At 30.9% G+C, this 24,313-nt stretch overlaps 1 protein-coding gene across 4 annotated transcripts in view; it reads right to left on the reverse strand.

Moving 5' to 3' along the window:
* LOC136988553 (orphan steroid hormone receptor 2-like) overlaps window positions 1-24,093 on the reverse strand; it is a 58,453-nt gene extending 34,360 nt beyond the window's left edge. The window contains exon 1 of one of the 4 annotated variants that reach the window (XM_067286428.1): window positions 23,858-24,093. The gene's annotated coding sequence lies outside the window, so the exon portion shown is untranslated. Of the gene's footprint in view, window positions 1-23,521; window positions 23,796-23,857 lie in introns of those variants that run through there. The other 3 variants (XM_067286427.1, XM_067286430.1, XM_067286429.1) reach the window with 3 other exon arrangements.
* Between the last annotated feature and the right edge of the window lie 220 nt (window positions 24,094-24,313).

Genomic DNA, 24,313 nt, shown 5'->3' on the forward strand with positions numbered 1-24,313 from the left:
CAAACAAACTGTCGAATTATTGGGCTGTAAGCTTGATGCCACTATTAAAGCAGATGAGGTAGACAAATCAAGAATACTAGATAGCAAAAGAAATACTGTAACACATCTCAAAAACAAACTAGAAATCTTCCAGGCTACGGGTGAAAAAACACATAACATCCGTCTTCTCTTAAATGCATTAAAGATGATTCCATCCACATCAATTGAATCGAGAAAAGCATTCTCGGTAGCAGGACTTTTCTTTAGTAAAATAAGAATCAAATTGAGTGTCAGAGTATTGACCATCTTTGCTTTTTAAAATCTTATTATAAAAATTTACAATAATATTTTGTATTGTGTTTTATTTAAATAACGAAAATTACCTTCTAAGTTAGAAGTTTGATCTAAGTTCATTTTTTTCTTTAAATTTTCAACTCAACTCAAAGGCATTTTCGTTGTAAGCAGTTTCCAACAAACTTTAATAAACTTTTTCTATTTGTGAAAATTTCTAAACTTTTTCTATTTGTGAAAATTTCTACGTAACTCAAAAATAATTTTTTATACATATTTCACACAGCATTATTATTCTTATTTTGGAAACTGCAGGACATATTAAGTTACTTAAAAATGAAAAGTAATTATTTCATTCGATTTTAAGATTTATTTTATATCTTAAAAACAATTAATTATATCCTGGGAAACAGATCACTTTTTTCCTGGAATCCCAGGACAAGCTAAAGACTGGGAAATGAGAAACCCTACTCAGTACTCTCGTGACTTTCAATTCTACACTGTATGCATACACTTTTCCCTCAGCAGGATGCTTGTGAATGTCCAAACCTCTGGCATTTGAAGCAACGCAGAGGATTTGGAATGTACAGGCAAACTGGACAATGGAGATATCCTGCTGCAACAGAAGATAGCATTGTTGGTATATTAAAAGTCAAAAGTAGTTGCTTAGTTGGTATCAATTTGCCATCTCAATGAATAGAGATGCATCAAACTGCACTGACACCGTAATCCGATAGTCCAATTTGAATATCTGATTCGTCTTCAGACATCAGATTTAGCTCAGATATCACACCACGTGATGAGTTTAAACTTCCATGTGGTGTGACTGTAATTCCCATATCTCCCAGAGTCTTCATTGCCAAAAGCTTCGCTGATTGTTGAGAGGAGGTTGTTTCTATAAGCAGGATCTCTGACCTCAATTTCTGTAATTTTTTCAGATGCCCAATGGTTGATTCCAAATAATTTTTGAATCAGGAAAGGAAAAGCCTTAGACAGAGGTTTTTCTCCAATTGATGCACTACTAAGTAGGCTGGCTGACCGGAAATCTTTTCATTTGTTGTTGTTGACTTGTCTGGACCTTTTATGTTTATTGAATCCGTGATTAAGAAATAATTATTCAGCTCCTAGCGACCCCACCCACCATGGGGCCCAACGAGGGAATGTGAACACATGGGGGAACTCTCCTACACAGAGTTTCTCAGGAGCTATACCCTCACAATGCAATCAAGAAAAGCATATCTTATCTGACATGACAAGGCTGTCAAGCAGAGACATGTCTGTCCAGTCTGCATCAATGAATTGAATCCGAGCCAAGGCCAAGTTAACGAGTCCCATAAGGATTCATTTGAGTCAATGACCAGCTGATTGACTCAAATGGAGCCTGATTTGAGCCTCCCACTTATCCAAAACAATGTCAGGAACATTACGTTGCTCCTCAACTACTAGGATCTCCCTTTCCGGCATATGGGTCACCATGCATAGCAAACACATGGGCGGGCATTTAGATCCCAGAGATGATAAAGAAGAGTTACTAAACCATCTCTGGGAGGTCCCATCACCATGAACAGGAACCCACTTCAAGGGGTGTGGGATCTTTTGTGTTTATGAGATTATATAGATGCATTCTTTCTAAATGCAATCTTTATGTTGTTGACTCTGGCCATTTATTTGTATATTCTAACAAGATGTTGGTTGTATCTAATAATCTTGTAACCCTTGTTCTCATTGTTGGTGGAAGTGGCCAGTGATACATACCATATTTACTCGCATATAAGATGAGGTTTTTATTTATTTACAGTTTCAAATTCCTAGGTCGTCCTATACACGCAAGCAAAAGATTCTTTGTGTTTTTGCAAATAATTTTTTTCAACCGTGTATTCGCATGTTTTACCAGATACTTATCCTCTTGTATTTAAAAACAAAAGTATTTTATCTGGGTTGTTTGAATCGTTCTTGTATATTGTCAGGAGTAAAGATGAATAGCAATAGGAAGAACAAAGCTTTTGAATTGAATTCCAGATTGAAATTCCAAAATCACACAGGAGCCCAATATAAGTTTTAATCCATTCCCACATGAAAACAGATGATTATTCAGAAATCAGAATTCAGAGAAACTCATAAGTGTAATCGCCGGAGAGTGGATTCAACTGTTAAGAATTGGCAAAAAAGGTTCCCAGGTTTACACGAACAAATTACGTTCATGTAAAGCTGAGACAATTTTTTGCAGAACAATGTGTGCATTTATGTGCATTTGATAATTTATTTGTGTTAAATGAAATAAAATTAGAATTGTATTAATAAATCTAATTTTCTTTATTTTGATCTTTAAAATCACATCTCGTCCCATATGCGAGGTCGTCTTATATGTGAGTAAATACAGTATTTGTTGATTAGATCCCTTAATAATGTTGGAAGGGTAGCTGTGTTTCTTGGCAATCTGCATGATGTAGCTGAGTTTTTTTTTTCTTTCATGAATGTTAGAAGAGTGTATGTATGCCCTGTTGATTAGGTCCCTAAAGGAAGCGATTTTAAAGGTATGGATGGGTTCCTTGACTTCACTAGTATAAAAATTGATAAAAAGGTTTTCTATACATTCTGGTTAACATGTAGCCTTTGCAAATAGCTAAATGGATATCAAGAAAATGAGCAGTGTGGTGACTTTCCTGCTCAACTTGGAAGTAGAGGCCATATCTGTTGTTGTTCATGCAATCTAGAAAACAGGTAAGTTAGTTTTTAGATGCCAAAGTATCATTATGTCGTCAACATACCAGATGTAAAGAAGAATCTGGTCATCAAAGAATGAGAGTACAATGAATAACATATGAGTTCACAAATGCTGCCTGATATGGAGTTACCCATTGGAACTACTTGGCCTTACAGGTAAACAACCTTTTCTACTGGAAAAATGAAGAATGGCAAACTAGGTCAGTTATCTCAAGGATGTTAGCATGATGTTTGTGTGGCTCACTGACATGTTTAAAAAGAAAATCAAGCAGTTTGCAAAAACAGGATTCAATTTTAATTGATGGATACAGAGATAGGAAGGCACATAGTTTGATGTAGGGCCTACTTTTCATCTGTTGGTGTGATGTTGCAAAGTTTGTGTGAGATAAAGCTTTTTTTTAACATGATGATGATTTAAAAACTGTTGAAAACATTTGTTTTTTGTTATTATTTGGTAAAGTATATGATTTGCTGGATATTACTGGTATCATTTCATTATTTATACTTGATTAAATCCAGTTTTTAAGTATTGTATAGTTGTCATTACCCTTACAAAAATTACTATTATATATTTATAATAATTAATGTGTTAAAAAACTGCTTAGCTTTTGCAACAGTCCAAAGTTATGAACTAAACTAGTTTTATTTTTAATCCATAGCATATATATAATAAACATCTTACAGCCCAATGAGTATATATAGAAACACCAATGATCATTCAAGCAAACATTGGTGTTTCTATAATCCACAGCAGTTTTTGCTGATCATCTAATGAACTCATCAATTTTCAGTTTGGTATTCCAAAATAATCATTACATCATCTATATATATTTTATCCAAACAAAAACATCTGAGATGTAAAAAACTTGCACCAAGTAAAAAATGATGACAATTTAGATGACAGTCAAATTTTCTTTTCTTGGCAGTTTTTCTTTGGTAAAGGTAAGCTTAATGCTTTGAAACAGTACTCACAAGATCTTTATTATTGTTTCCTACATTTCACTTTAAAGTGTCAAGCTTATCTTTACCAAAAAAAAAAACACTTCTAAGAAAAATATTTGTCATCTAAATTGTCATAATTTTTTACTTGGCACAAATTTTTTACATTTCAGATGTTTTTGTTTGGATATCAATTGTTTTTTGGTTAATGATTGTGTTATTACATCAAGACTTATCATGATGACATACAGTTCAGTGGTCAATACTTAGGGTGACCATCCATCCCTGATTTCTGGGGACAGTTCCATTTTTGTCCCCAGAAAGGAGTCTTGTGTCTATTTGTCCATTTTTTTGTTTCTTTATGGTTATTGTAATATTGTCTTTGCTCACAGTTTTTCTGCCAGAGGACATGTCCAATGTCTTCACGTTGCCGGGTAATTTTTTTTATAAAGTAACCAATTTTTTGAGGAAATGTCAAAGGAGTCAAATTTTTAATGAGGACAAAAAATATAGCTGAAAAAGCACCAAAAGTAAATAGTTATAAACCTTATTAAAGGAGAGCTATTTTATTGAAGCAAATGAGCTCAATCAAAATTAAAATGTTTAGGTTTCAGTCATGATACAGACCATGGTCATGCATATGTACAGACAGTACCCACTTGACAATACCTATACATGTAGGCTGCTGCTGTGTACCCTAAAATGTGACAATTAACACATGTCCACAGATTTGCCAAAAATATATGGTAACCTTACTATAGTAGTCATGTAGGCCTATTTTTATATGACTACTATAAACCAGTGATTTAACTATAGGATGAGGAAAACTAGGCTAATACAGTCAACCTCAAACATGTTATAAACAATTGTATATATAAAAATAAATTCAATAATAATAGTTTAGAAAGCTATAAAATTTTACTGAACGTGTAATTTTATTCATAATTGATTTAATTGTGTATTCAAAATTAACAAAAAAACTTTTATTTGCAGCAAAACAAATTTAATTATAAATGTTTTTGGTCTTTTTTAACAACCATCTTCAGGTAAAATACAGAACTGAATAAAACAAAAGAATAGAATACAACAAAATCTTTGGAACAGTAAATACAGGTTAATTTAAATTAAAATAAAAGATTAAAAATAAAATATGATAAATACAAATATAAATGTGAGGTCCTGGACAGGTCCGTACCATCACCAAATTTGCAAAAAATTTATTAGATTTAGAAAGAAAAGAAAAATGTTTGCAGATAGACATGATTTTTTGTTTATTGAAAGAAGCAACATGAAGTCGTACACAATACAAAGAATGTAGTTCTAAGATCGACCATCTCTGGTTGGGAGATTAAATTCATTTTGAGTTTGATCTCTCCTGCAATCCAAGTTGGAATCTTGTTATGCTTAGTGACATGTGAACAACCATTTGGAAAGTGAGGACAAGGGAGAGTAACCAATTAGAGTGGGAAATTGAAGGCAAAAACTTATTTAATCCCCCGGACTTCAAGGACATGATGCCCTGGGAGACGCAGCCAGTAGGACACAATGCCAAGCATAGGAAAGAGAATGCAGTGCACACACAGTGTCAGTATATGATGGGAGTTCCTTTTATTTGTGTCTTTGGTGAGTACCGTGCCATCAGGGCAAAATTGACATTGCCCCTCGTCGAAGACTGTAGACTGCCTTATCAAAATCATGCATCTCCATCACATTCAATCCAGCAAAAGATGTCCTGCCACCACCCTGAGGCTACAGCTGCTACACCAACAACTCTAATGATACTTCATGCCAGATTATACCCACTTGGTGAACGAACTTTTGGACCTGCCTTGATAAACTTGGACTCTCTGCCATCCATTGTTGTAAGCAACTTTTAGTTTAAATAAATAGTTTTATGGAAATATGCTTGTATCTGTGCCTCCACCACCAGCACCCACATTCTACAGAACCCTCGATTATCCAGACATGGCATTGATTCCCTCTAGTTGGCTAATCCACATAAATGAAGAAATAAATAACAAAAATAAAAATATAAAATGAAAATGAAGAGTGTACATACATACATGCATAAAAGAAAGACATCAGCCGTACATGAAATATTTAGCCAGCAGAAAGAGGGTAAGGGAAAGGGGAGGGGAAGAAGGAGAGAGAGGAGATAGACAATAGAGAAAGATACGATCCCTCTGAACGATATACATATGGCTACAGTACCAACTATTGGGTTGTTCGGAAAGTTCGTAGCGATTTTTAAGAGAAATAAAAGAAATTGTTTTAATACTAAAAATATACTTTTATTCCATTATGTATGCGCCATTGTTTTTAATGACGTGTTGCCATCTATGGGGCAGCTTCATGATACCCTCTTCGTAGAACTTTCCAGTTTTTTCCGCGAAAAACTGATCCACGTGGTTTTTGCAAGCTTCCAAAGTATCAAAGTTTTTATCATGAAGGGAATTTTGTAGAGAACGGAACAAATGGTAGTCTGACGGGGCAAGGTCGGGTGAGTAACGGGGGTGGGGTAAAACATCCCAGCCTAGTTCCAATAATTTTTGGCGTGTTCGTAAAGACGTGTGAGGTCTGGCATTATCTTGGTGAAACACAATGCCTTTTCTATTGGCCAGTTCCGGACGTTTTTCTTTAATTGCCATGTTCAGCTTATCCAATTGGGAACAATACTTATCAGAATCAATTGTTTGATTCTGTGGAAGCAGCTCATAGTACAGGATTCCTTTCCAATCCCACCAGACAGTGAGCATGACCTTCTTTGGATGAAGACCGGCCTTTGGAGTTTTTAATGGTGATTCATTTTTCTTACCCCACGATCGTTTTCGGCTGATGTTGTTATAAATGATCCACTTTTCATCACCTGTCACTAAACGCTTCAGAAAAGGGTCATTTTCATTTCGTCTTTCAAGAGAATCACAAATGGAGATGCGATCCAGTAAGTTTTTTTCTGTTAAGTCGTGAGGTATCCAAATGTCATAACAATTCACGTATCCGAGCTTCTTTAGATGTTGAAATACAGTACTGTTTGATGACTTCACTATGTCTGCAATCTCTCGAGTTGTGTAATGAGGGTTTTCATCCAATAATGCTTTGATCTGGTCCTCTTCAATAACAGGAGGTCTTCCTGAGCGAGGAGCATCTTCAAGGCTGAAATTACCCGTTTTAAATTTTGCAAACCACTTTCGAACAGTTGATTCTGATACAGCACTCCCACCATAAACATCACATATCTTTTTTGCTGTTTGTACAGCATTTTTGCGTTTACGAAAAAAGAAAAGAAACAAGTGTCGATAATGCACGTTGTTCGCATCCATTTTTGCAATGAGCCAAATTACACGCCATTTGAATAATCTTAACGGTTTTTTTGTAACGGACGCGTCTCAAGGTCATTTATCGTAATATTCATTGGTTTGTACAATTCTAATCATTTTTGCGTCAATCGGTGTCTCAACTGTCGGCTATCAAAAATTGCTACGAACTTTCCGAACAACCCAATATATTGATGGTGTGCAGTTTGTAGGCTGCAAGGCTGTAGTCCCCCGAAGGGCCTAAAAGAAAACCTGAGCGTAGTGAACACCAATAATTGAGTGCTGCCATGAATAGCTAAGTGTAGAAGTTAGTGCCAAGTGGTTGTTAGTAGGAAGACTTATATCTACTTAATACTAATAAAGCTGAACACGATCACAAATTTTAATACTACTTAACAGCTAGACAGACAGCACGAAAAGCAAACAATCACATGACAAACTAGATGAGACGAACAGACCGACAGAGACAAATGAGCAAAACTGCAAATTTTTTATTTTTTTTTTAATTTTATTTTTATTTTTATTATTTTTTTCAAACATTAACTTACTCACTAACTAAACTAACCTACCATAACTTAGGACAAACCTAACCAGACGACTAAAGCTACAAACCCTAATCTAATTTAACCTAACCTATCATATCCTAATTGGAAACCAAGCTAAGAGTCCCTAATCTAACTTACAATTAGGACTAACTAAATTTAGACTGAAAAAGAAGACAGAAAAAAGAATTAAAATACAACGTTAAAAAGCAGCTAATTGCTGACAGTTGAAACAAAGCAAGGGAAAGCTAATTGCCATCCGTGCCCCTGGAGTGAGTGCTCTCAAGAGCCCCACTAAGGGGTATGAATGCAAGAAGATGATGGAACATTGTACATGTGTGAATGAGTTGGTGAATAAAGAGTGTAGTGGTGAAGGCCTTAACTGGGTCAGACTTCTGAATGTTGTACTTATGCTCCTTCAGTCTTGCTTCTAAAGATCTCTATATAGTTGAGGCCACGTGCATATCTCTCATCGTTAAGAGGAACAGCATATCCACAAGTTTCTAGGGAAGGTTCGTGTATTTTCCTGTACTGTAGCACCACAATCACGCCACCATTAAGATACTGCAATCACAATGGAACTGAGGAACTATACAATTGAGAATATAATTGATTCTGAAATAACTCATAGAAATTCGTTCATAATGACCACTTTTTTAGTAATTGATAAGTGTTTGATGTTTTAAATTATAAAGAGAGCATTTTTGACCGTTTTTACACAAGTTTAAATTTTTTCTAGAGTAAAGAAAAAAGCATGTTACATGCATGGTGGAGAATTTAAAAAAATTTTAAAGTAAATTTAAGGAAACTTAAATCCTATTTTATTTTATTTTTTGTTTCTAGAAAATAATTGGCAAAATTTATTCTAAAATTTTACTAATATTCCATTATCTATCAGGATATATTTATATTGCCATTTAATTCATAAAGTAGTCCAAAACATTCACAGAATGTCATAGAATTAAGTCTAATGCAAAATGTTCAGATTTTTGAATAGTTTCTTCTACAAACTTGTATTTATTTTCAGATGGATGGCCATTTTCACTAATTAGTACTATAAAATCATGGAATAATGACATGAGAGAATGGCCACCTTCGGAATATCCAGTTATATTTGAATATCTTATTTTAAAAGTCTATGATTATGAAGAAATGCTTAATTATAGGAGTCTTGACTCTTGTAATTATTTTTCAAATAGTAAAGTAGGTGAAATTCTAATTAAAAAATTGTCACAAAACATTTGTATCCTTAAGACAAATATACAGCATCACTTGCAGATAGGGTCATTCTGTATAGACTTGTGTGTCTAATGATGGCAGTTAGTTAACTAGCTGGATGTACAGTACATGCATAGCTGATTACCCATTCTCTTCTTAAATTTTCATCATGTATAAATAAATGTAACTGGAATGATTGAATACATAGACAATCTTGATGCATCTTGTTTTCATGTACATAGCATACAGCTTCAAATCACTTATAAAGAGCTCTTTGGCTGTTATGGCAGCCAACCACTGCACAATATCTACCTGAACTGGTTTTATAAGGAACGTCGTCAATTAAAAACTAAAAATTGCAGATCTACACAACTAACAGTATCTTAATAGCTGCCAAGACATATGCCCTCGTGTGACAGAATTCTGGAAAGTTATGGATACCCCAGAACATTGTTAGGGTTGGGGGATTCTTATTGTTATGTAAAAGCTTGTAGATTGTTGGATTCCTTTTGGTATAAGATCTTTCATCTGGTAGATTACCAGTCTTCTTATAGATGTGATGGAGGAGTCCTGCAAATTCATATAGTTTGATTTTATAGAATCATTCATGTTTTTGTTTACTTTCAACCAAAACTTATCCACAAGAGCCTGAATAATGCTAAGTTTAAGTCCAAAACATTTTAAAAGAGATTCGATGTACAGTAAAAACTGCAAAAACCAGAATTGCGTGATACTGAATATTTTTTCTAGTTCGGCAAATTTTTGTTTTAAACAGTTTTTTTTAAACATAAAAAACTGCTTTATTCCAACGAACTTTTTTCCAATTTAAGCAGGTTTCCATTTAATTCAGGTTCCATTTTGGATATGTTTACTGTACTTGAATTATTGCATCCTATCATGGACATCTTGACAGTGTGTGTACCCTAAAGACTTCCAGTTTACAGTGCAAGGAATCTTGAGAGGCCCAAGTAATGAACAACAGGTTGTCAGTTTTCTAAAAAATACTAGTCTTAATAGCACTGCCTCTATAAAATAAAGATGCCCAAAAAGTGTGCTTGAGAGTCACTCTCCTTTTAAAGGTTTATAATGAGGTTGTATGGGTTGGCGTTAGTGTAAGAAATAAATTCACCGATTTTAAGCCATGTTCTCCAAATAATAAGTTGTCAATACAACTGATACATGCCTATTTATTTATGTATCATAAGATAACTGGAAGCTAAAATTTGATTTATAAAAATATTTAAACTTTTTGTATAAAACAAAGATTTCATTTAAATTAATTTTTTTATCATTAAAACAATTACTTTGTATGAATTGTTTACAATTATTTATTTCACTGAAGTATCATGTTTCTTTTCTATAAATTGTTGCAAAATCCAGATTCTGGAGTATTGCCAGAATATACTTAAACTTGGCAGCTTAAACAATTCTTAAACTTTAGAAATTAAATACATCAGCATGTTAAATGATGTTAATTTTTCAAAGTATCTATTTTGATAGAAAATTTGAGTTTTAGTAGAAATGGGAAATGAAGAAATTTTATATAGGAGCAACAAGATGAGCCGTAAACATGATGACAAAAGAACATTTTGAGGATTGTAGGAAAAAAGGATGCTAACCATGCTAGGGAAGATGGCATTGAAAAAATGTAGGGAGGTTAAAAAGATGCACATTATCTTACTTCTTTTAAAAGTGCAGTTATTAGAAGACATAAAGGAGGAAAATATATCAATGACAGAAGGATTATGAATTTAGAGAGAAGAACCTAGACTTTAACACAGTTAATTTCAAAATAGAAAAGTATTGTCAGAGGTGTGAAATTGGGAAGTGAAACAAGCAAAAAGAAACAGTAGAAAATACAGAATACAAAGCAGTAGAATTTAAATGATTTGGAAGAATAAAAGATTGAAAAAGAATAAAAGAAGAAGAATTCTATTTGAAAGTTTAACACAGTATTATTATTATTTTAAATAAAGAAAACAGTCTGGAAGTGGCATTCAGTTGATATAAGCGTTCATCTATTCTAGCACCTTTTAACTGGATGAAATTTGGAATGTTTTTAAGTCAATGGAATTTGAAATTTTGTTTTATTTTAGTTAAATAATAAAGTAATTTTTAAAGAATTGATTAACATGGAGAGTGATAAAATTTTGGAATTGATTTTATTTTTATTTATTTAATTTATTATCAATTCACTTTAACCTTATTATAAAATTGAAATTAAAATGATTATTCAGACTAAGAGCTCTTCAGAAAGTTGGTTTCATTTTAACTTTTTCAATATCACTCAAACCTGAATTATAGTTAAAGATGAATAACCTACCAGCTATTGTTATATAGAATGTGTTTATTATCCATTACATATTGTATTTAACATTTAACAATTATACTGTGCCATTAATAAGTGTAACTAATTGTTAGGACTCAAAATTAAATAATAATTTTTATTGCACTTGTTTTGGCCATTATAAATACGAATGATTGCAAGTCAAGGACTGAATGTATTTGTTAATTATAAAATATCTTATTCTCAATTCCTACATCTTGTGTTTCTTTCCAAAAGTTAAATATTTTATAATCAAAATTGATGTCAAAGCCTTCTAATATAGCAATACATTAATGTCACATATTGTTATATAGATGTCAAACGGTCCTCATTTTCTATTGGCTATTGATTTCCTATGGAAATCAATAAAAGTTAAAATATTTAACTCTTCTGGATCCTTTATGCTACAAACTTCGAGAATATTTCTAAATTTAGTTAACCCTATATAGAAACAGAGCTTTACAATTTGAGTATCACTATTTTGACAGCAATTCACCAGCAGCCAGGCAAGGCAATAAAATCAGCTGGATACAATATAGTGCCCATTCAGAAGGGTCTGGGGAGAAGACTAATGATGATTATCATTATGATCATTGTCATCAAGTTCTAACTTCTAAATATTAGTGAGGTTGAGGCCAAAGTTTTAAACGCGAAAACATGTATGTGGGACGTTCAGTGCTGCTTTCCTGTAGCCTAGAAGTTTTGACAATGGTGTTTGGAATGCCGAGCATGATTCCACTGACTTTCCAAACACCATTGTCAAACTTCTCAGCTTACAGGAAAGCGGCGTTGAACATCCGATGTACACATTTTTGCGTTTAAAACTTCGGCCTCAACCTCGCTATTATTAGAAAACATTAGCATTCAATTTCTAGAACTTGAGCATTTACAATAAAATGTTTTGAGATTGCTATGACTCAAAGATCAATTGGAAAGAAAACTGTTTATTTAGCTATGTAAAATGGATTTGCTAAATAAATAGATTAAAATATAGAGCAATAAATAATCATATAAGAAACCAAGTCTAAATCATATTACTAATCAAATAATCAAACCAGATTTATTATTGAGGTACTGTACATATAAATGTTTTAAGTCATTTGAATATATATGTGATCTGATCAAAAAATAAGATATCTAATGTTCTGCAAAGTGTAGGAATAGAATCACATGGGCACCACTATTTAGTAACTCCAAGTGTCCAGCTGATTATTAGTTTCATCAGAAAATAAGAGTAATCAATCAGTATTATCACCCTTATTCTTGGACCATTAAGAAGTTCAAAATGGTTTTCTCTTTAAAAAAAGTAAACAAACTTCAGGAATAAAACAGGTGTGTTTACTTTTTTAAAAGACATAACAAAGACATTTAGTTTCTTTTATTTTTTAAATATTAATGTCATCCTGGCCAATGTGTTAATAGTTTTCTCTGCTCAGAGGGTCATGCTGAGGAATTTTTGGGATGGAAAAAAAATTGTTGACACAAAGTATCTGGCTGAGGGAGAAAATCAATTCAGTGAATTATTAAGAAACTTCATGAATATTCAAAAAACATCCTTCAGGCCAGAAAGATTATTATTATTTCTTTGCATGATAATACAAATTCTGTAGTAAGAAAACAGGAAAAATACTACAGCTTTATTCTTCAATCTCCTTACATTCAAGATCTGGCACTATCAGACATCTAGTTGTTCCTAAAATTAAAGAAAGCATTGAAAGGTCAAACACTTTTCATCAAATATCAAAGTTAAAGCTGCCATATGAGAATGGATGAAAGAAAAACTATGAAGATATCTGAACATTTGGCAAAACTGTGCCACTCTAAATAGTGATTATATTGAAAATTAAACATGTACGATTAAAATAATAAATGATTTTTACTACTTTTTAACAGATTTGTCACATTAGTCTACTTCTTCCCAAACTAATTTTATATAAATAGACTATGTAACTGCCATTTTCAACCATAATGAGATTTATGATCATCATCATCAAGAACAATAACAATGGTGATAAATATCTCTGTAGTAATTTTTTACTATTTTTGGATTTCTAGAAAAAAATTTGTTAACAGATTTCTACATCAATAAATATTTCATCATTGATTGAATTATCTTATATAATTTTTGTGTTGTTGCAAAACATTACTTAAAATTTCTCTGACATCACCACAACATTGTTAAATTATTTTCTAAAATATGCTAGTTTACTTATCAATTTTCATTATAATTAGTTGTTAAAACAGTAAATTTATTTACAATCTTCTGTTGTTTTGAATGAATAATAAAGCAATTATGTACAATTTCAAAACACAAATACATTATAACACCATAATGTGGAAATAAAGATTAAGAGTAACTACTATATAAACATAAAGGTCAAAGCTTAGTGTTAAAATAGAAAATGTGCATTTTTATTGCATTAAATCATTATTTTAAAAATTCTCTTAAATAGGAACAGAAAATTAATAAGATAATTACAAAAATATGTATACCATATTATACAAGAACAACTTTCATTAGACTAACAAATTATCAGATTATAGTTAGATAACGCTTTCAATTTAAGAACAAGTACAAACAAAACATATATCTAGATATCTGACAAGAAGACAAAATATACAACATGAGTTGTTTACAAGAATATAAAACTCAATAAAAGATTGATCAAAGCATAGAAATAAATTTGATATTAACCACATCTGTAAAAAATACTGTATTACTTTATAATTATTTTATTTAAAAATCAAAAAACCTATTATTTTTGTTTTATTCCATTAATACTACTAAGTTTTATCTTGTATAAAACTTAGTAGTATTAATATAGTCATAACAATTAGCAGACTAGAATGATTTGGAACATATCTGAGATCAAGATATTTGAGATAACTTAAAATCAAATACATTCTAAATCATTCTAATCTAATGAATAAGTTGAGGATAATCAAATGCTGACAACAAAATATTTTAATAAACCCATGACTGGTACAACAATTTCAAGGTGATCTATAAAAAATATTTTATATATTTCAAAACTTTGCACATGTAGTATGAAAACAAGATCCAAAAGTTGTCATGAAAAGTTATAAAGGCCACTAATTGTGAACCTTGGATTCAAATTATCAAGATCAAATAAACAGCAGTAGATTTCCAATTAAATTAAATATTTGTTTCTGTTATAATCACATTATTATTTTCTTTTTGCTTACATGGAGTTTATTGTTATTTGTCTGATATAAATTAAAAAGTTAAATAAAGTAAAGTCTGTAAGCATTTTTTATTTTTTTAATTACTCAAATTGGTTAATGTTACCTATGGTTCCAAGATGGCGGCTCGTCTCTGATTCCAGCAAGGAAACATTGGGGACGCACATTCTAACCTAACCTAACCTATTCTAATAAACTGCCATAATTATTACCAACAAAATTATTAGAATAGGTTAAGTTAGAACGTGCGTCCCCACTTGCTGGAATCAGACGAGCCGCCATCTTGAAACCATAGGTAACATTAACCCTTAAATTAAATATTTGACTTGAAATTTGAAGTTACTAAATTTTGAATTCAATTTTGACTTACCTTTCGAAAAAGATTTGCTATTGCTGGTATAGATTATCTGAACAAGCTGATGTTTTATTTTCTATTTTAATGACACCAAGTTTTGTGAATGATCTAGCCATATATTAACATAAGAAACTTTTTAAACAATTTAAAAACATTCTACTGCAGAAAAAAAAAAAACAACAAACAGCATAATAATAAAGAAAATGTTTCATGCTTAAGTTTGATAAATAAAAACGAAAATTATATATCCTCAGAGTAAACTGTAAAAAAATATAGCTCTAGTCCATTTGCTTTCAAGCAATGTTGCTCATCTTCAGGGCCTAAATTTTCTAAAGTTCTAGAATGTATAACAGTAAATATTTTTTGTTTTATCTTAGCATTTATATATTTTTTTGAATTTTGGATGAAGATGAGCCAATAAAACTAGTATTATTGTAGTTCGGCTCACTATAATCACTTTGAAACTTGCCTAAATTGATAACGTTACACCCACAGGAAGTAAATAGACTATAATTAGTGAAATTTCTAATTTCATTGACTTAAACCTTTGAACTTTCAAAGGATGCATTGTCAAGTGCCTGCATGACAACACACTAATTCACACTGCATTTCATGTGAACATTAAAGAATGTGACCCTTCACCAAACTTTCTCATCCACCATACACGCCCAACCTGGTCTTGAGTGACTGCTATTTGTTATCAACATTGAAGTCTGATCTTCTTGGATGAAAAATTAACGGTGATGAAGAGGTCTAGGCAGCTGTTTTTGAACATTTTGAGGGCAAAGACAAGAAGTACTTTTTTGAGGAATAAATTTGTTAATTTCACATTATGAAAAATGTAATGCAATAAAAGGGAGCTATATTGAAAAATAATATATATCTTTTATTTAAATATCTTTTTATTTTTAATTAAAAATAATGTCTTTTATTTATTTGACACTTCTTTCTTACTCAGGCTGGGAACTTTCAGACCTACTACTGTACATACCTTATAATTCCAGCAAACTATTTAATTGAGAAATGCTTTGACTTTATTTAAAGACCATCTTCAAGCGAGAACAATTCAAAACATTTATAAATAAACAAATAATCGACACACACCGGAGAAATGTACAAATAATCCTTCATTAAAACCTTTAACTGGCGTGGGGTATGATCAAATTGTGTACGCAAACGTTTTTGGATCCCTCCCTGGGTCCGTCCTCAAGCTACGTTCTTTGTAACGGTCCGTTATAACGAAGACCAGCCATTTTTGGATCAATTTTGGAGCCAATTTGATCATACCCCATGCCGGTTAAAGTTTTAATGAAGGATTATTTGTCAAAACATTTATCTATCAAATACTAGTCTCGTTATCTGTTCAACTCAAATTACTCAATAACATAAGCAACTTAAGATATATCGTATTTTACGGACTATAAGACGCACCTAAATTTTGGAGGCAATTTTTTGAAGAAAAAAGTGCATCTTATAGTCCGTAAAATACGGCACTTATCCTCAAAAAGTAATCATACATAAACTTTAAAGAAACAGAGACCATCAAACTCTTGGAAGGTATCATATTAAAATTCGATAACACTCAATAAGTGGAGGATAAAATTTCCAAATGTGCAGACTAGATTTAATATGAAAACAGGTACAGAAGGCTTTTAGCCAAAAGACTATTAAGAAGTTATCTGCATTCTTTGTTATATATATTGTATGCTATATATATTATTTATATAGGCTACTTTTATTATGTTTTCGGTTTTTAAGAATGTTAAACGTTTGAATTTCAAAGTGTAAAATTGTAAACGGTTCTAAACTTAGAATATTGTAACTGATGAGATTCATATGCAATAGACATTAAACATTTCAAATCTTTCTTGTTTCTTGCTTGAAGATGACTTTTAAAAAAAACATTTGCTGGAATTATAAGGTGTAATTTAATGATTCTCAAACTTTTAAAATAGTGATAATTTCTTCATGCCTCTACAAATGGTCTCTCACCTTATAGGTCAGAATCATTATCATAATGTATTTTAATTTGTATGTTTTGGAACCTGCTGATTTCAATAACATTTACCAATTGATATCCACAATTACCACAAACAGACTTTACTGTATTTTAAGTTTCATTCTAGCAGTATTGTTTTTGAGCTCTAAAAGGAATGAAAGGATTTTCTGTAGATAATTTTAATAAACAGCATAAAAAATGAGTATGAAAATAATCAGCTAAATTGTTTGATTAATATTTAACTATTTAGAGATATAAACCACACTCGTACCCAGCAGAATTCAATATACAAAAAACTTAAACCAACACCTTAATGTTTGCTGAGAGATTTATTAATTTAACTAACGTTTTCGGCTTACTCAATAAGCCATCTTCAGGTTTTAACTTTCGAAAAAGAAACAATATCGTTCCATTAATAGAATACAATTGTTTGAAAAAATTCAAATCATTAGTAACGGACAAAAAATAAAAACAAAGAGGATGAACATGGTAATATAAATAAATAAATATACAAAAATAAATAAAAACAAAAAAAGAAGAACATAGTAATATAAATAAATATACAATAAAATCGTAAAAGATACAACAAATGTAAGATAAAAAAAACGTTTTACCCGTGCCCATATATAATACTATCTATCCTAACCAGAAATACTTCACCATTAAAATATACTAGAGCTCACGTGCCTCTTATAAATTCTTAACGGCATATTTCCAAGCCGAAGGAAGACCTTCTGCGTCCCTTGTGTTAATACATTTATCTTTTATCTTGCTTCTGTAAATTTCTATCTTTTCAGCCGTTCTTGCCAAAGTTGGGGAGTGTACCTGCTTTATGATTTTTGCCTCATTCCAATGTACCAAGGATCCCTCCGCCTGCCCCATCTGGGCTAGTACTGTTGTGTTGGAACCTTTTCTAATATCATATTTATGTTCCTTGATCCTTATTCCTAGGTTTCTAGTAGTAACCCCTACATAATCTTTATTAATACCTAATAGCTGGTTCTCGTAGGGAATCTTATACACACCCGCCTTATCTTCTTTTTTTAACTAACCCTTTATCGTTTCTAAGTATTTTATACAAATTCGGAGCTCTTTTTAAGATCACCCTTGTATCCTTAGTGTTTGCTATTTCTTTCATAATCCCTCCCAGATACTTATTGTATGTAAATTTCGTGTATCTGTAAGGCCCGTGCCTAGTGTCTTTATCATTACTGGCCTCAAATTTTCTAATAATTCCCTCAATGACTTTCCTCCTATAACCTAATGTTCCTGCTATCTGTATAATTTTTTCTATCTCTGTATCCCGGTCTATCACATTCTCACAGTATAAAAAAGGCCCTTCTAACCAATGCTCTAAATGCCGCTAACTTATATTTATAAGGGTCATTAGAGCTTGCAGGGATATATAGTGGGCTATGCGTTGGTTTAATGAATACGCCAGTGGATATAAGCCCTTTGCTAAATATAACATTAATGTCTAAGAAATGTACTATCCTGGAGCTTTTCTGCTCTAGCTTCAGGTTAAGGCCCTCTTCGTTCTCGTTAATTCTATCTACAAAGCTAGCAATTACTCGATTGTTCTTCCATATTATAAAAACGTCGTCTACATATCTCTTGTAGAATACTATATCCCTTTCGAAGCCCCGCAAAACCTTTTCTTCTACTTTACTAACCACAAGCTCGCAGAGGAGCCCCGAAATTGGGCTTCCCATCGGTACTCCCCTTTTTTTGCTTATATACTTGGTCTTCGTACGCGAAGAAGGATTCGCAACATACTAGGTTAGCCATTTCTATAACCTCATTTCTGTGTTGTGTTAACGTTGGGTTATCTCTGAACAAGAACTCCATAAGTGCTTCTACACAGGACTCAATCTTAATAGACGGGTACATGAAGGGTCTAATGACCTTTATAAATATAAGTTAGCAGCATTTAGAGCATTGGTTAGAAGGGCCTTTTTTATACTGTGAGAATGTGATAGACCGGGATACAGAGATAGAAAAAATTATACAGATAGCAGGAACATTAGGTTATAGGAGGAAAGTCATTGAGGGAATTATTAGAAAATTTGAGGCCAGTAATGATAAAGACACTAGGCACGGGCCTTACAGATACATGAAATTTACATACAATAAGTATCTGGGAGGGATTATGAAAGAAATAGCAAACACTAAGGATACAAGGGTGATCTTAAAAAGAGCTCCGAATTTGTATAAAATACTTAGAAACGATAAAGGGTTAGTTAAAAAAAGAAGATAAGGCGGGTGTGTATAAGATTCCCTACGAGAACCAGCTATTAGGTATTAATAAAGATTATGTAGGGGTTACTACTAGAAACCTAGGAATAAGGATCAAGGAACATAAATATGATATTAGAAAAGGTTCCAACACAACAGTACTAGCCCAGATGGGGCAGGCGGAGGGATCCTTGGTACATTGGAATGAGGCAAAAATCATAAAGCAGGTACACTCCCCAACTTTGGCAAGAACGGCTGAAAAGATAGAAATTTACAGAAGCAAGATAAAAGATAAATGTATTAACGCAAGGGACGCAGAAGGTCTTCCTTCGGCTTGGAAATATGCCGTTAAGAATTTATAAGAGGCACGTGAGCTCTAGTATATTTTAATGGTGAAGTATTTCTGGTTAGGATAGATAGTATTATATATGGGCACGGGTAAAACGTTTTTTTTATCTTACATTTGTTGTATCTTTTACGATTTTATTGTATATTTATTTATATTACTATGTTCTTCTTTTTTTGTTTTTATTTATTTTTGTATATTTATTTATTTATATTACCATGTTCATCCTCTTTGTTTTTATTTTTTGTCCGTTACTAATGATTTGAATTTTTTCAAACAATTGTATTCTATTAATGGAACGATATTGTTTCTTTTTCGAAAGTTAAAACCTGAAGATGGCTTATTGAGTAAGCCGAAAACGTTAGTTAAATTAATAAATCTCTCAGCGAACATTAAGGTGTTGGTTTAAGTTTTTTGTATTTAGTGATATTATATTGTCAAGTTATTTTTTATAATATAATTTTATTTTTAAATACCTTCAGATATATAAAATTCAGTTTTAAAAATTATTATTATTTTGTCTCTTGTGATAAATAAACTTTTCATTATGGTACACTTTCTAATCTTTAATGGTTTTTTAAAAGTTTAAACATAAAATACAAATGTATTATTGCTTACATTTTTTATCGTGTAATTTTAAAATTTGTATAAAAACATTTTTGAGTGAATTTATTAAGTTGTTTTCATGAGTTTCTTCTAGAATTTGGACAAAATCAAAAAATATGTTATGTGAAATTTCTACTTATAACTCAATTTAGACTTAATTTAACTTAAATGACCAATAGTTATTGATATACAAGTGAAAAATTACTATTATAAATTTTGTTAATTTGCCAATTATTTATACTGTATATGTTTCTAAGAAATTTTTCCTCCAAAAAAAGTTTGAATTGAATTTATGTTTGAAAAACTTTCTTAACAAGTTTATGCCCAGTTAACAATACAAATTACAATTGGCAGTGTTATTCAATGTAATATAGCAGTGACAAAACCAGATTAATATAGATGAACAACAATTATAAAAAAACTTCTCAATATAATATAGTACATACTAGTTTGATTTTACTTTGTGTTATAGCTCTAGATTCTCATTTAGCTATCATATTGTCACCCAAGTGTGGACATTTATTTAAAACAATACAGTGAAATGTTGGTGTAATGAAATTGAGAGGATCATCAAAATATTTTTGTTATATTGAAATACTGTCAAAAATACAAGGATAAAAGAAATTGATTCATGATAAAGAAAAACCACTAATGGTTTGAAGTAAGAAAGTTTTTAAAAATGCAATTTATCTATTAGTATTTATATGGAACCAAATTTTACATTTTCAGAAAGCAAGTTATATTAAATTAGGATGAAACTTAATCTGTAACAAAAAATTTTGAAAAAATATCACAAGCGAATAACTAAAATAACGATATAGTAGTACCGATTAGTTGAAATCCTGCCTCTCTAATTGTTATTTCTGCTTGAAGAAGTTATTTTCTGCTAAAAGAAGTGTAATTTTTGTGTTGTTTCTTTAATCAAAGTTTTTTCGATAAAATCCAGTACTGTGACACAACATTTCAGTAGACCATCAAGCACATCTTTTTGTTTAATTTCTTTTTGCATATTATCTGATATTTTATTATTCTCTTCCAAAGAAAACTGTTTTTGTTTTTCTCCATTTTTTTCTCATAAACTTAAAAGAAATAAACTGTGGAGTAATAGTATCAAAATGAAACCATAACTACTTATTAAAATTAGCATTTCCAGTTGAACAAGACATTAAAATTAATATTGCCAGATTGTTTGACATAATATTCATTATTTACTAATAATGAATGATTTATGCATTTATAGATATTATAATAAAACTATTCTTTCGTAATGAACAGAATTTTTATTACATTAAACTGAAATTTTTGTCATAACGATATTGGTTAAACTTAAATCTGTTTGCATCGAGCTGAATAGGAAATTGGCAGGGGATTCGAGATATATTCGTAATACCAAAAATTTCATTAAACTGTCATTTGTTATACCGACATTTCACTATATATGTGATACGCTTCTACTAGCAAAGAAAATCATACCATATAATGGTAGGACTATTTGTTAGCAAATGGCTTCAAATGGAGATGTGGCAAAACAATAGAAGAGTATTATTTTTATTATTTATGGTACAAATTATGCTTATGTGTGCTGATGCTAAAAAATTTCTCTCTGAAGATTCACTAACAAATACTTAAAAATCTATATAAATGAAGTTTCTTCTATATTTTCTGAGCCTTTATTTTTATTTTTTGGAAATGACACTAAAACCACATACATCTAAATAATGATATATAACTTATGCTTATTCTAAAGTATTCATTGATATATATTAGGTATAACTAAATCCATATCACAATACATAAATACAGTCTGAATATTTTTTTATTTTCTGTGATAAGAACAAATTTTAAAAAGTTTATATCTTTTTACAAAAAGCAGAAAAAATGAAAACATATAACACACTATACTACATCTGATTTGATGATCTGATGTATTACAGATGATGTAAAATATCCGCATACGTTACACCTTAACAATGATTAAATTTATTAACATTATGTATTTTAAATAAATATATACATATTCTAATATTCAACTTTTAAAAAATAAAATTCATTTTATAAAAAAAAAAATATATATTTGTTCTTTAATGTCTTCAGTTTGTTCTTACAAACCAAGACCATTAAATAATGTATTCAATAACATTAGTCAAAAACAATAATTCTCATTTCTTTACAATTGACACAACCAATATTAACTTTAAAACTTAGTCAAAAACTAAAATTCCACAATTAGAACAGGATTTAAGCAAAGTAAATGATCTACTAGTGCAGCAGTCGACAACCAGTGGTCCATGGATCATTGATGGTCTGCAAGAAAATTTGGACATTGATCAACCGAAGATTACATGAAGTATTACGAAAGAAATGCAAAATGCTCAGTTGCTTTTTTCACTCATTGGGGTTTTTTTTATTCAAATCTAAAACCAAATGTGAAGTGACTATTATCAATAAATAATGAGAAATAAACAATATTGTGAGTGCAATTGTCATCCTTCGTGGAAAAGCGTCAAGAATCCATAAACTTACTTCCAACAAGAAGCAATGAACTTTAGGCTTGCATTAATTTGTTATAATTAAAAAAGTAAGTTTCATATTAACATAGTAAAATTGAGCTTTTATGATCATTATTCTACAGATTTTGTATCGTTTAAGAAAATTCACGATAGTGGTCCGCCGTATTCAAGTTGGTTGGTTGATGTTTTTTGGCGCAAGGGCCAGACTGGCCATGCTGCGTCCCGCCGTATTCAAGATTGTGAACTTAGTGGTCCGCGAGGTCAGAAAGATTGCCGACCGCCGATCTAGGGTGTATGCTTTTTATCTTTCACTTAGTTCGTTATTTAAAATTATGTATGTTAAAATTTTGCATGCTTTATGCAATATCTTCTACATCATTTTACTAAGATTCCTCCATAGCATGAAACTAAAACACAACTTCGGTTATTGGTTTTCAAGCCATCGCAATTCTCGATAATAAAATATCTGCTGATATTTGTCTTCAAGCTAAACTTTTTTAATTTTATAAGCTTCGGTTTATCACAGATCATCATCAGCATTGTCCTTAATATATTTGCTACTACAATATAACAGGGAATATAACCACTTTAATAAAAAATGAAAAGAATTATGATGATTGTGGAAAATTATTATGGATTTTAATCTATTTATAAAATTAATTAAAATCACAAATATATAAAATATATGCTCATTAACAGCATATAACTTAATAACAGTTATGAAGACAAATATATATATTAATTTTGTTATTTTATAAAATTTAATTTTCTATCAATTACAATTAACTCCATTATTATTATCATCATCATCATCAACATTAATGTAAACATTTTTATATGTATATATGTAATTTATTTAAAAATAAATTTTATGTTGGACTTTTATTATTATTTTTTAAACAATTTTATGAAAAATTTAAATAATTAAATTACCATATTTTAAGTATGAATCATAATATAAACAGAAATTGGTAATCTTCGAGGTTATACTCATACTCATCATCGTCATCATCCATTATAAACACGATTCCGTGTGTAATTTAATGAAATTTGCCTCTCATCACTTCGATAATGTTCGATTTTATCGATTATTTCAATCAACAATTTATAAAAATCTTAAATATAAAACATTAGATTAGTTAATCGGATGAACTTTTGACCTCGCAACATTTCCTGGTAAACTTCGACCACTACCAATTATATCCACGTTTAAATATAATTAAAAAGCATCACATGTTAATTATTATAATAATTTATAAATGTTATTACCTGTATAACAAAATATTCTTTAATTTAATAGTTAAATCCTTATTCTTTCCAATTGAACTGCTAAAGGTTAGAGTTCACGACCTCCAACCGAACATACGCAAATAAGAGCTCGAATATTATTGGTCAATTTTGTTGATACGTCATCGATGGTCGGAGCGTAGTCGATGAATATATTGCGAAGTAAATGATAAATTTATTTTGTTTTTTTAATTCCTTTTTTTTCCTTTTCGATTGTGTGTTTTTTTTGCGTTTTTGATTTTTACGTATTATTATTATTTTTTTTAAAGTTAAAACATTTTCGTTTTTGTCGTTTCGCCTTATGAATTTTAATGTTAAGTGAATGCGTATTGGTGAATTGCGTTGCTATCGAGCTTTTATATAAAAATATGGCGGCTTTCAATATGGCCGGCATTCAATGTATAATGGCATAAAACTTATACACTCGACAATATATGC

The sequence above is a fragment of the Centruroides vittatus genome, unplaced genomic scaffold (genome assembly GCF_030686945.1).
Source record: "Centruroides vittatus isolate TY-2023 unplaced genomic scaffold, ASM3068694v2 scaffold_3315, whole genome shotgun sequence".
Taxonomy (NCBI): Eukaryota; Metazoa; Arthropoda; class Arachnida; order Scorpiones; family Buthidae; genus Centruroides; species Centruroides vittatus.